This window comes from Panulirus ornatus, chromosome 5 (genome assembly GCF_036320965.1).
Source record: "Panulirus ornatus isolate Po-2019 chromosome 5, ASM3632096v1, whole genome shotgun sequence".
In the NCBI taxonomy this organism is placed as follows: Eukaryota; Metazoa; Arthropoda; class Malacostraca; order Decapoda; family Palinuridae; genus Panulirus; species Panulirus ornatus.
In genome coordinates, this window is record NC_092228.1 from 35,341,538 (window position 1) to 35,353,944 (window position 12,407).

Genomic DNA, 12,407 nt, shown 5'->3' on the forward strand with positions numbered 1-12,407 from the left:
GGTCGAGGTGGTGTGCAAAGTGAGAGGGCTAGGGAAAATGATTTGGTAAACAGAGAAGAGGTAGTAAAAGCTTTGCGGAAGATGAAAGCCGGCAAGGCAGCGGGTTTGGATGGTATTGCAGTGGAATTTATTAGAAAAGGGGGTGACTGTATTGTTGACTGGTTGGCAAGGTTATTTAATGTATGTATCATTCATGGTGAGGTGCCTGAGGATTGTCGGAATGCTTGTATAGTGCCATTGTAGAAAGGCAAAGGGTATAAGAGTGAGTGCTCAAATTACAGAGTTATAAGTTTGTTGAGTATTCCTGGTAAACTATATGGGAGGGTATTGATTGAGAGGGTGAAGGCATGTACAGAGCATCAGACTGGGGAAGAGCAGTGTGGTTTCAGAAGTGGTAGAGGATTTGTGGATCAGGTGTTTACTTTGAAGAATGTAAGTGAGAAATACTTAGAAAAGCAAATGGATTTGTATGTAGCATTTATGGATCTGGAGAAGGCATATGATGGAGTTCATAGAAATGCTTCGTGGAAGTTACTAAGAATATATGGTGTGGGAGGCAAGTTGTTAGAAGCAGTGTAAAGTTTTTATCGAGGATGTAAAGCATGTGTAAGTGTATGAAAAGAGGAAAGTGATTGGTTCTAAGTGAATGTAGATTTGCGACAGGGGTGTGTGATGTCTCCATGGTTGTTTAATTTGTTCATGGATGGGGTTGTTAGGGAGGTGAATGCAAGAGTTTTGGAAAGAGGGGCAAGTATGAAGTCTGTTGGGATGAGAGAGCTTGGGAAGTGAGTCAGTTGTTGTTCGCTGATGATACATCGCTGGTGGTATATTCATGTGAGAAACTGCAGAAGCTGGTGACTGAGTTTGGTAAAGTGTGTGAAAGAAGAAAGTTATGAGTAAATGTGAATAAGAGCAAGGTTATTAGGTACAGTAGGGTTGAGGGTCAAGTCAATTGGGAGGTAAGTTTGAATGGAGAAAAACTGGAGGAAGTAAAGTGTTTTAGATATCTGGGAGTGGATCTGGCAGCAGATGGAACCATGGAAGCGGAAGTGAATCATTTGGTGGGAGAGGGGGCGAAAATCCTGGGAGCCTTAGAGAATGTTTGGAAGTCGAAAGCATTATCTCGGAAAGCAAAAATGGGTATGTTTGAAGGAATATTGGCTCCAGCAATGTTGTATGGTTGCGAGGCGTGGGCTATGGATAGAGTTGTGGGCAGGAGGATGGATGTGCTGGAAGTTAGATGTTTGAGGACAATATGTGGTGTGAGGTGGTTTGATCGAGTAAGTAATGTAAGGGTAAGAGAGATGTGTGGAAATAAAAAGAGCGTGGTTGAGAGTGCAGAAGAGAGTGTTTTAAAATGGTTTGGGCACATGGAGAGAATGAGTGAGGAAAGATTGACCAAGAGGATATATGTGTCGGAGGTGGAGGGAACGAGGAGAAGTGGGTGACCAAATTGGAGGTGGAAAGATGGAGTGAAAAAGATTTTGAGTGATCGGGGCCTGAACATGCAGGAGAGTGAAAGGAGTGCAAGGAATAGAGTGCACTGGATCTATGTGGTATACCGGGGTCGACGTGCTGTCAATGGATTGAATCAGGGCATGTGAAGCGTCTGGGGTAAACCATGGAAAGTTCTGTGGGGCCTGGATGTGGAAAGGGAGCTGTGGTTTCGGGCATTATTACATGACAGCTAGAGTCTGAGTGTGAACGAATGGGGCCTTTGTTGTCTTTTCCTAGCGCTACCTCACACACATGAGGGGGGAGGGGGATGTTATTCCATGTGTGGCGCGGTGGCGATGGGAATAAATAAAGGCAGACAGTATGAATTACGTACATGTGTTTATATATATATGTCTCTGTGTGTATATATATGTGTATATTGAGATGTATAGGTATGTATATTTGCGTGTGTGGACGTGTATGTATATACAGGTGTATGGAGGTGGGTTGGGCCATTTCTTTCGTCTGTTTCCTTGCGCTACCTCGCAAACGCGGGAGACAGCGAGAAAGCAAAATGAATAAATAAATGAATAATATATATATAAATATATATATATATATATATATATATATATATATATATATATATATATATATATATATATATATATATATATATAATTCCCTGGGGATAGGGAGAAAGAATACCTCCCACGTATTCCCTGCGTGTCGTAGAAGGCGACTAAAAGGGAAGGGAGCGGGGGGCTGGAAATCCTCCCCTCTCGTTTTTTTTTTTTTTTTTTTTTTCCAAAAGAAGGAACAGAGAAGAGGTCCAGGTGAGGATATTCCCTCAAAGGCCCAGTCCTCTGTTCTTAACGCTACCTCGCTATCGCGGGAAATAGCGAATAGTATGAAAAAAAAAAATATATATATATATATATATATATATATATATATATATATATATATATATATATATATATATATATATATATATATACATATATATATATATATATATATATATATATATATATATATATATATATATATATATACATATATATTCCTATGAGTCCACGAGGAAAATGAAACACGAGAAGTTCCCAAGTGCACTTTCGTGTAATAATCACATCATCAGGGGAGACACAAGAGAGGAATATAACAGTCAGTTGATATACATCGAAGAGACGAAGCTAGGACGCCATTTGGTAAACATGTTATTGTCCAAAACATACAACGAGCGTTCATAAACTTATCATTTTACAAATCTTATCAACAATAAAGTTATCTAATTTGTACAGACCATCACTAACATTAAGATTGTAATTCTTTGTGTATTCAATAATAGAAGATTCAATGATATTTCTCTTGGTGATAGAGTTAGAGTTAACAACTGAGATGGCGTTACTCCAGTCAATACAATGATCATAGTTTTTAACATGATTAAACAAGGCATTTGATTCCTGTCCCGTTCTTATACTATATTTATGTTGCTTAAGTCTAACAGAAAGATCCTTACCAGTCTGACCAACATAAAATTTATCACAGTTTCCACAAGGAACTTTATAGATGCAACCAAGAGAATTTTCTGGTGAATTCCTGATTAAAATATTCTTTATAGTATTATTGTTGCTAAAGGCAACATTTACATTAAATTATTTAAGCAACGTGGGAAGCAAAGTGAAATTATTATTAAAAGGGAGAACTAAAAGATTCTTGGTGTTAATGGGAGGTTTGGGCTCAACTCTATAAAATGATTTCTTTGCTAACTTAAGCTATATATCAATGAAAGATCTAGGGTACTTTAACTCAGATCCAATAGAATATATCTTTTCAAACTCATCATCAATAAACTCTGGACTGCAAATACGTAATGCCCTTAGGAACATAGATTGAAATGATGATAATTTAACTCTGTCATGTTGAGATGAGTAATAATGGATATATGAGCATACATTGGTGGGTTTTCTGTATATGCTAAACTTAAACTTGTTTCCTTGTCTATGGATCATGCAATCTAAAGTGAGGAAACATCAAAGCTAACTAGTTTGAAATCAAAATTAATGATGATATTGTTTAGCTTGTTGACTAAATCTAAATTGTTCATGATATTAGAATTTGATACTTTACCTACTAAAGGGCTTAATAAGGACACTAACCATTTTGATAATTTATATGTGATGGAGCCTACTGTACTCACTATAGGTTTTGCTGGAAAATTTTGTTTATGTGTTTTGATAAGTCCATACATATATGGCAATGAAGGGTACAAGGATGACAAATTTTTGATAAGAGAAATGTTTCCTTTCAACAACAACTTCATTTCTTTATTGAAGCGAGAATCTATTTGGTATGGCAATGGGTAACCCTCTTTCACCTGTATTTAGTAATCTTTATATGGAATTTTTTGAAACAAAATTACTAAAGGATATCTTACCTTCTAATGCAATTTGGTTTAGGTATGTAGATGATGTTCTTTGTGTTTGGCCAACAGATGAAAATTTACAAATATTTCTCCCCTTACTTAACAATTTAGTACCTTCCATCAAATTTACTGTAGAAAATGAAAATAATGGTATGTTACCATTTTTAGATTGCATGATCCATAGACAAGGAAACAAGTTTAAGTTTAGCATATACAGAAAACCCACCAATGTATGCTCATATATCCATTATTACTCATCTCAACATGACAGAGTTAAATTATCATCATTTCAATCTATGTTCCTAAGGGCATTACGTATTTGCAGTCCAGAGTTTATTGATGATGACTTTGAGAAGATATATTCTATTGGATCTGAGTTAAAGTACCCTAGATCTTTCATTGATAAATCCCTTAAGTTAGCAAAGAAATCATTTTATAGAGTTGAGCCCAAACCTCCCATTAACACCAAGAATCTTTTAGTTCTCCCTTTTAATAATAATTTCACTTTGCTTCCCATGTTGCTTAAATCCTTTAATGTAAATGTTGCCTTTAGCAACAATAATACTATAAAGAATATCTTAATCAGGAAATCACCGGAAAATTCTCTTGGTTGCATCTATAAAGTTACTTGTGGAAACTGTGATAAATTTTATGTTGGTCAGACTGGTAAGGATCTTTCTGTTAGACTTAAGCAACATATATATAGTATAAGAACGGGACAGGAATCAAATGCCTTGTTTAATCATGTTAAAAACTATGATCATTGTATTGACTGGAGTAACGCCATCTCAGTTGTTAACTCTAACTCTATCACCAAGAGAAATATCATTGAATCTTCTATTATTAAATACACAAAGAATTATAATCTTAATATTAGTGATGGTCTGTACAAATTAGATAACTTTATTGTTGATAAGATTTGTAAAATGATAAGTTTATGAACGCTCGTTGTATGTTTTGGACAATCACATGTTTACCAAATGGCGTCCTAGCTTCGTCTCTTCGATGTATATCAACTGACTGTTATATTCCTCTCTTGTGTCTCCCCTGATGATGTGATTATTACACGAAAGTGCACTTGGGAACTTTTCGTGTTTCATTTTCCTCGTGGACTCATAGGAATATCTTGATCACGCGCAAAATTGTGATCCTTTCCATACATAAATATATATATATATATATATATATATATATATATATATATATATATATATATATATATATATATATATATGGGGATAGGGGAGAATGAATACTTCCCAGGCATTCCTCACGTGTCGTAGAAGGCGACTAAAGGGACAGGAGCTTGTAGCTAGAAACCCTCCCCTTTTCGTATTTTAACTATCTACACGAGGAAACAGAAGGAGTCACGAGGGGAGTGCTCATACTCCTCGAAGGTTCAGACTGGGTTGTCTAAACGTCTGAGGATGTATCCAGGATGAAAAAAAAAAAGAGAGTTAGGTAGTATGTTTGAGGAAAGGAACCTGGATGTTTTGGCTTTCATTGAAACGAAGCTCAAGGGTAAAGGGGAAGAGTGGTTCGGGAGTGTCTTGGGAGTAAAGTCAGGGGTTAGTGAAAGGACAAGAGTAAGGGAAGGAGTAGCACTCCTTCTGAAACTGGAGTGATGGGATTATGTGATAGGGTGTAAGAAAGTAAACTCTAGATTGATATGGGTAAAGCTGAAAGTGGATGGAGAGAGGTGGGTGATTACTGGCGCATATGCACCTGGGCATGAGAGGAAAGATCATGAGAGGCAAGTGTTTTGGGAGCAGCTGAATGAGTGTGTTAGTGGTTTTGATGTACGAGACCGGGTTGTAGTGATGGGTGATTTGAATGCAAAGATGAGTAATGTGGCAGTTGAGGGAATAATTGGTGTACATGGGGTTAGCTTTGCCCATGCAGCGAACTGATAGATACAGAAAGTCTTTTGTACCTAAAAGCATCCTCCTTTTCAATCATTTGTCATCACAATAGGAAAGCAAAATATTGAAGTGTTTCCTTTAATATTTCATTGCTTTATTGATTTTATTATTCTTTTAATGTAGAAACACTAGGGAGCTCTCAAAGCCAAGAAGAATTTCATTTTGTAATATATCTTGTATTACAATTTGACTAATAAAAACTTACATACTTACTTACTTACTTCAGTGTTGTAAATGGAAATGGTGAAGAGCTTGCAGATTTATGTGGTAAAAAGGGACTGGTGACTGGGAATACCTGGTTTAAAAAGAGAGATGTACGTAAGTATACGTATGTAAGTAAGAGAGATGAACAGAGAGCGTTATTGGATTACGGTTTAATTAATAGGCGCGCAAAAGAGACTTTTGGATGTTAATGTGCTGAGAGGTGCAACTGGAGGGATGTCTGATTGGTAGAGGTTTTGAGAAAAGAAGAGAGACCGTTGGAGCGAAGTGAGTGGTGAGATTAAGTGTGCTTGGGAAGGAGACTTGTGTGAGGAAGTACTAGGAGTGACTGAGTACAGAATGGAAAAAGTTAAGAACTAAGGACGTAAGGGGAATGGGGGAGGAATGGGATGTATTTAGGGAAGCAGTGATGGCTTGCGCAAAAGACGCTTGTGTCATGAGAAGCGTGGGAGGCAGGCAGATTAGAAAGGGTAGTGAGCTCTGGGATTAAGAAGTAAGATATTAGTGAAAGAGTAGAGAAAGGTATTTAGACGATATCTATCGCCCTTGCCTCACAACCATATATCATTGTTGGAACCACTATTCCTTCAAACATACACATTTCTGCTCTCCGAGATAACGTTCTCGCCTTCCACACATTCTTCAACGCTCCCAGCACCTTTGCCCCCTTCCCCACATTGTGACTTACTTCCACCTCAATTGTTCCATCCGCTGCCAAATCCACTCGCAGATATCTAAAACACTTCACTTCCTCTCGTTTTTCTCTATTCAAACTTACCTCCCGATTTACTCTTCCCTCAACCATACTGAAATTAATAACCTTGCTCTTATTCTCATATCCTCTCAGCTTTCTTCTGTCACACAATTTACCAAACTCAATCTTCAACTTCTGCAGTTTCTCACCCGAATCAGTCACCAGCGCTAAATCATCAGCGAAGAACAACTGACTCACTTCCCAAGTCTTCTCATCCACAACAGACTCCATACGTGCCCGTCTCTCCAAAACTCTTGCATTCACATCCCTAACAATCCCATCCACAAACAAATGAAAAAGCCATGGAAACATCAAGCTCCCCTGCCGCAAACCGACATTCACTGGGAACCAATCCTCTCTTCCTACACATACACATCCCTTACATCCTCGATAAAAACTTTTCGCTGCTTCTAACAACTTACCTCTGGCACCATATGCTCTTGATACCTTCCAGAGAGCATCTCTATCAACTCTATCATATGCCTTTTCCAATTCCATAAATGCTACATATATATCCATCTGCTTTTATAAGTATTTCTCACATACATTCTTCAAAGCAAACACCTGATCCACACATCCTCTACCACTTCTGAAACCACACTGCTCTTCCCCAGTCTGGTGCTCGGTACATACCTTGATCCTCTCGATCAATACCCTCCCATATAATTTCCCAGGAATACTCAACAAACTTATACCTCTGTAATTTGAACAATCATTTTTATCCCTTTTGCCTTAGTACAATGGCACTGTACATGCATTCCGCCAATCCTCATGCACTTCACCAAAACCGTACATACATTGAATATCCTCAGCAACCAGTCAACAAAGTCACCCACTTTTTCAATAAATTCCACAGCAATACCATCCAAACCCGCTGCCTCGCCATCTTTCATCTTCCACAAAGCTTTCATAACCTCTTCTCTGTTTACCAAATCATTCTCCCTGACTCTCTCACTTCGCACACCACCTTGACCAAAACACCCTATATCTGCCACTCTCTCGTCAAACACATTCAAGAAACCTTCAAAATACTTACTGCATCTCCTCCTCACTTCACTACTACTTTTATTACCTCCCTATTTGCCCCCTTCACCGATGATTCCATTTGATTTCTTGATATACGCACTTTATTTACCTCATTCCAAAACATCTTTTTATTTTCCCTAAGATTTAACAATATTCTCTCGCCCCAACTTTCATTTGCCCTCTTTTTCACCTCTTGCATCTTTCTCTTGACCTCTTGCCTCTTTTTTAGGCATCTCACAGTCATTTGCACTATATATACTTATTTGCTTATCTATTTATATTTAATTGTCGTCTCCCGTGTAAACGAGGTAGCGCAAGGAAACTGACGAGGAATGGCCCAACCCACCCACATACACATCTCTATATATAAACCCCCACGCACGCAGAAATATATGCATATACATTTCAACGTATACGTACATATACATACAAAGTATACTTATTTACACATAGATATTCAAACTTGCTGCCTTCCATTCCCGTCGCCACCCTGTCGCACATGAAAGAGCATCCCCCTAGTGACGTACCGCTAGGAAAAGACAAAAAGGCCACATTCGTTCACACTCAATCTCTAGCTGCCATGTATAATGCACCGAAACCACAGCTCCCTTTCCACATCCAGGCCCCACAGATCTTTCCAGGGTTTACGGCAGACGCTTCACATTCCCTGGTTTAATCCATTAACAGCACGTCGACCCCTTTATACCACATCTTTCAACTTCACTCTATTTCTTGCACGCCTTTCACCCTCCTGTATGTTCAGGCAAGGATCCTTCAAAATCTTTTTCACTCCTTCCTTCCACCTCCAATTTGCTCTCCCGCTTCTCCTTGTTCCCTCTACCTCTGACACATATATCCTCTTTGTCAATCTTTCCTTACTCATTCTCTCTATGTGACGTCACCTTTCTATACTACCTCTTCTATTCTCTCAACCACACTCTTTTTATTTCCACATATCTCACCCTTTCATTATTTACTCGATCAAACCACCACACAAATAATATTGTTCTCAAACATTTCCTTTCCAACACATCCACCCTCCTTTGCACAACCCAATCCATAGCCTTTGCCTTACAGCCATATGACATTGTTATAACCATATTTCCTTCAAACATGACTATTTTTTCTCTCCGACATAACCTTTTTGCCTTCTATACATTCCTCAACGCTCCCAGAATCTTTGCCCCCACCCCCAACCTGTGATTCACATCCGTTTCCATAGTTCCATCCTATACTATGTTCTCTCACAGACATCTAAAACTCTTCACTTCCTCCGGTATTTTTCCGATGAAACGTACCTCCCAATTATTTTTTCCCTCAACCCTAGTGAACCTAATAATCTTGCTGTTATTCACATTTACTGTCAACTTTCTTCTTTTACATATAGTAGCACTATTCTTGAAGGAGTTCTCGGAGCATGTGAAAGAGTATAAGAAAGTACACTCTAGACAGACACGGGTAAAACTGAAAATGGATGGAGAGAGAAGGGTGGTTATTGGTACTTATGCACCTTGTCATGAGAAGGAATATCGTGAGAGGCAAGTGTTTTGGGAGCAGCTAATCGAGCGTCTTAGCAGTTTGGCTGCATGAGAACGGGTTATAGCGAAGGGTGTTTTCAATGCAAAGGTGAGTAATGAGGCAGTTGAGGGTATAATTGGTGTACATGGGGTGTTCAGTGATGTAAATGGAAATGGTAAAGAGCTTGTAGATATGTGTGCTGAAAAAGGACTGGCGATTGGGAATACCTGCTTTAAAAAGAGGGATATACGTAAGTGTACGTATGTAAGTAGAAGAGATGGCCAGAGAGCGTTACTGGATTATGTGTTAATTGATAGGCGAGTGAAAAAGAGACTTTTGGATGTTAATGTGCTGAGAGGGGCAACTGGAGGGATGTCTGATCACTGTCTTTTGAAGGCGGAGGTAAAGATTTGTTGAGGTTTTCAGAAAAGAAGAGAGAATGTTGGGGTGAAAAGAGTGGTGAGAGTAAGTGAGCTTGGAAAGGAGACTTGTGTGAAGAAGTGCCAGGAGAAATTGAGTGAAGAAAGGCAAAATGGGAAAGGAAATGACGTGCGGGGAATGGGGAAGGAATGGGATATAATTAGGGAAGCATTGAATGCTTGCGCAAAAGATGTTTGTGGCTTGAGAAAAGTGAGAGGTGGGCAGATTAGAAAGGATAATGAGTGTTGGGATGAAGAAGTAAGATGGTTAGTGAAAGAGACGAGAGAGGCGGACGCTTTTCCAGGGAAGTAGTGCAAATGACTGGGAGATGATAAAAGAAAGAGGCAGGAGTGCAAGAGAACGATGAAAGAGGTGAAAAAGAGAGCAAATGAAAGTTGGGGTGAGAAATTATCATTAAATTCTAGGGAGAACAACAAGATTTTTGGAAGGAGGTAAATAAAGTTCATAAGACAAGAGAACAAACGGGAACATCGGTGAAGTGAGAAGTAGACGGAGTAAATATTTTGAAGGTTTCTTGAACACGTTTGATGATAGATTAGCATATATAGTGTGTTTTGGTCGAGGTGGTGTGCAAAGTGAGAAGGTCAGGGTGCCTGAGGATTGGTGGAATGCATGCATGTTGTCATTGTACAAAAGCAAAGAGAATAAAGGTGAGTGTTCAAATTACAGAGGTATAAGTTTGTTGAGTATTCCTGGGATATCATGTAGGTGGGTATTGATTGAGATGGTAAAGGCATGTACAGAGCATCAGATTGGGAAAGAGCAGTGTGGTTTCAGAAGTGGTAAGGGATGTGTGGATCGGGTGTTTGCTTTGAAGAATGTACGAGAGAAATACTTAGAAAAACAGAAGGATTTGTTCCTACCATATATGGGTCTAGAGAAGGCATATGATAGAGTTGATAGAGATACTCCGTAAAAGGTATTAAGAGTATATGGTGTGGGAGGTAAGTTGCTAGAAGCAATAAAATGTTTTTATCGAGGATACAAAGCATGTGTGCGAGTAGGAAGAGAGGAAAGTCATTGGTTCTCAGTGAATGTCAGTTTGCAGCAGGGGAGCGTGATTCTCCATGTTTGTTTGGTTTGTTTATGGATGGGGTGGTTAAGGAGGTGAATGCAAAAGTTTTGGTGAGAGGGGCTAGTATTCAGCCAGTTGTGGATTAGAGTGCTTGTTTGGGAAGAGAATCAGTTGTTGTGTGCTGATGATACAGCTCTGGTGGCCGATTTGGGTGAGAAACTGCAAACGTTCGTGATTGAGTTTGGTAAAGTGTGTGAAAAAAGAAGACTGAGAGATAATGTGAATAAATGTGAAGAGTTTTAGATATCTAGTAGTGAATTTAGCAGCGGATGGAACCATGGAAGCGGAAGTGAGTCACACTGTGGGGGGTGGGGGCGAAGGTTCTGGGAACGTTGAAGAATTTGTGGAAGGCAAGAACGTTATCTCAGAGAGCAAAATTTGGTATGGTTGAAGGAATAGTGGTTCCAACAATGTTGTATTATTGCAAGGCATGGGCTATAGATAGGGTTGTGCAGAGGAAGGTGGATGTGATGGATATGAAATGTTTGAGGACAATATGTAGGGTGAGTTGGTTTGATCGAATAAGTAATGAAAGGGTATGAGAGATGTGTGGTTAGAAAATGAGCGTGGTTGAGAGAGCAGAAGAGGGTGTATTGAAATGGTTTGGTCGCATGGAGAGAATGAGTGAGGAAAGATTGACAAAGAGGATATATGTGTCAGAGGTGGAGGGAACGAGAAGAAGTGGGAGACTGAATTGGAGGTGGAAGGACTGAGTGAAAAATATTTTGAGCAATCGGGGCCTGAACATACAGGAGGGTGAAAGGCGTGAAAGGAATAGAGTGAATTGGAACGAAATATTATACCGGGGTCGACGCGCTATCAATTGATCGAGCCAAGGCATGTGAAGCGTCTTGGGTAAACCATGGAAATTTTGGGGGGGCCTAGATGTGGAAAAGGGGTTTTGGTTTCGGTACATTACATATGACAGCTAAAGACTGCTTGGGGAGGGAGGTACTACTTCCTCCGTGGCGGGGTGACGCCGAGAATGGATGAAGGCCTCTGCACCTTGTCATTAAAAGACATATCGTGAGAGGCAAGTGTTTTGGGAGCAGCTGAGTGAGAGTGTTAGCAGCCTTGATGCATGTCAGCTAGAGACTGAGTGTGAACGAATGGGGCCTTTGTTGTCTTTTCCTAGCGCTACCTCGCACACATGAGGGGGGAGGGGGATGGTATTCCATGTGTGGCGATGTGGCGATGGGAATAAATAAAGGCAGACAGTGTGATTTGTGTGCATGTGTATATATGCATGTGTCTGTGTGTGTATATATATGTGCACATTGAGATGTAAAGATATGCATATTTGCGTGTGTGGACGTGTATGTATATACATGTGTATGGGGGTGGGTTGGGCCATTTCTTTCGTCTGTATCCTTGCGCTATCTCACAAACGCGGGAGACAGCGACAAAGCAAAATAATGATAATAATAATAATATATATATATATATATATATATATATATATATATATATATATATATATATATATATATATATTATTTATTACATTTATTTTTCTTTGTCGCTGTCTCCAACGTTTGCGAGGTAGCGCAAGGAAACAGACGAAAGAAATGGCCCAACCCACCC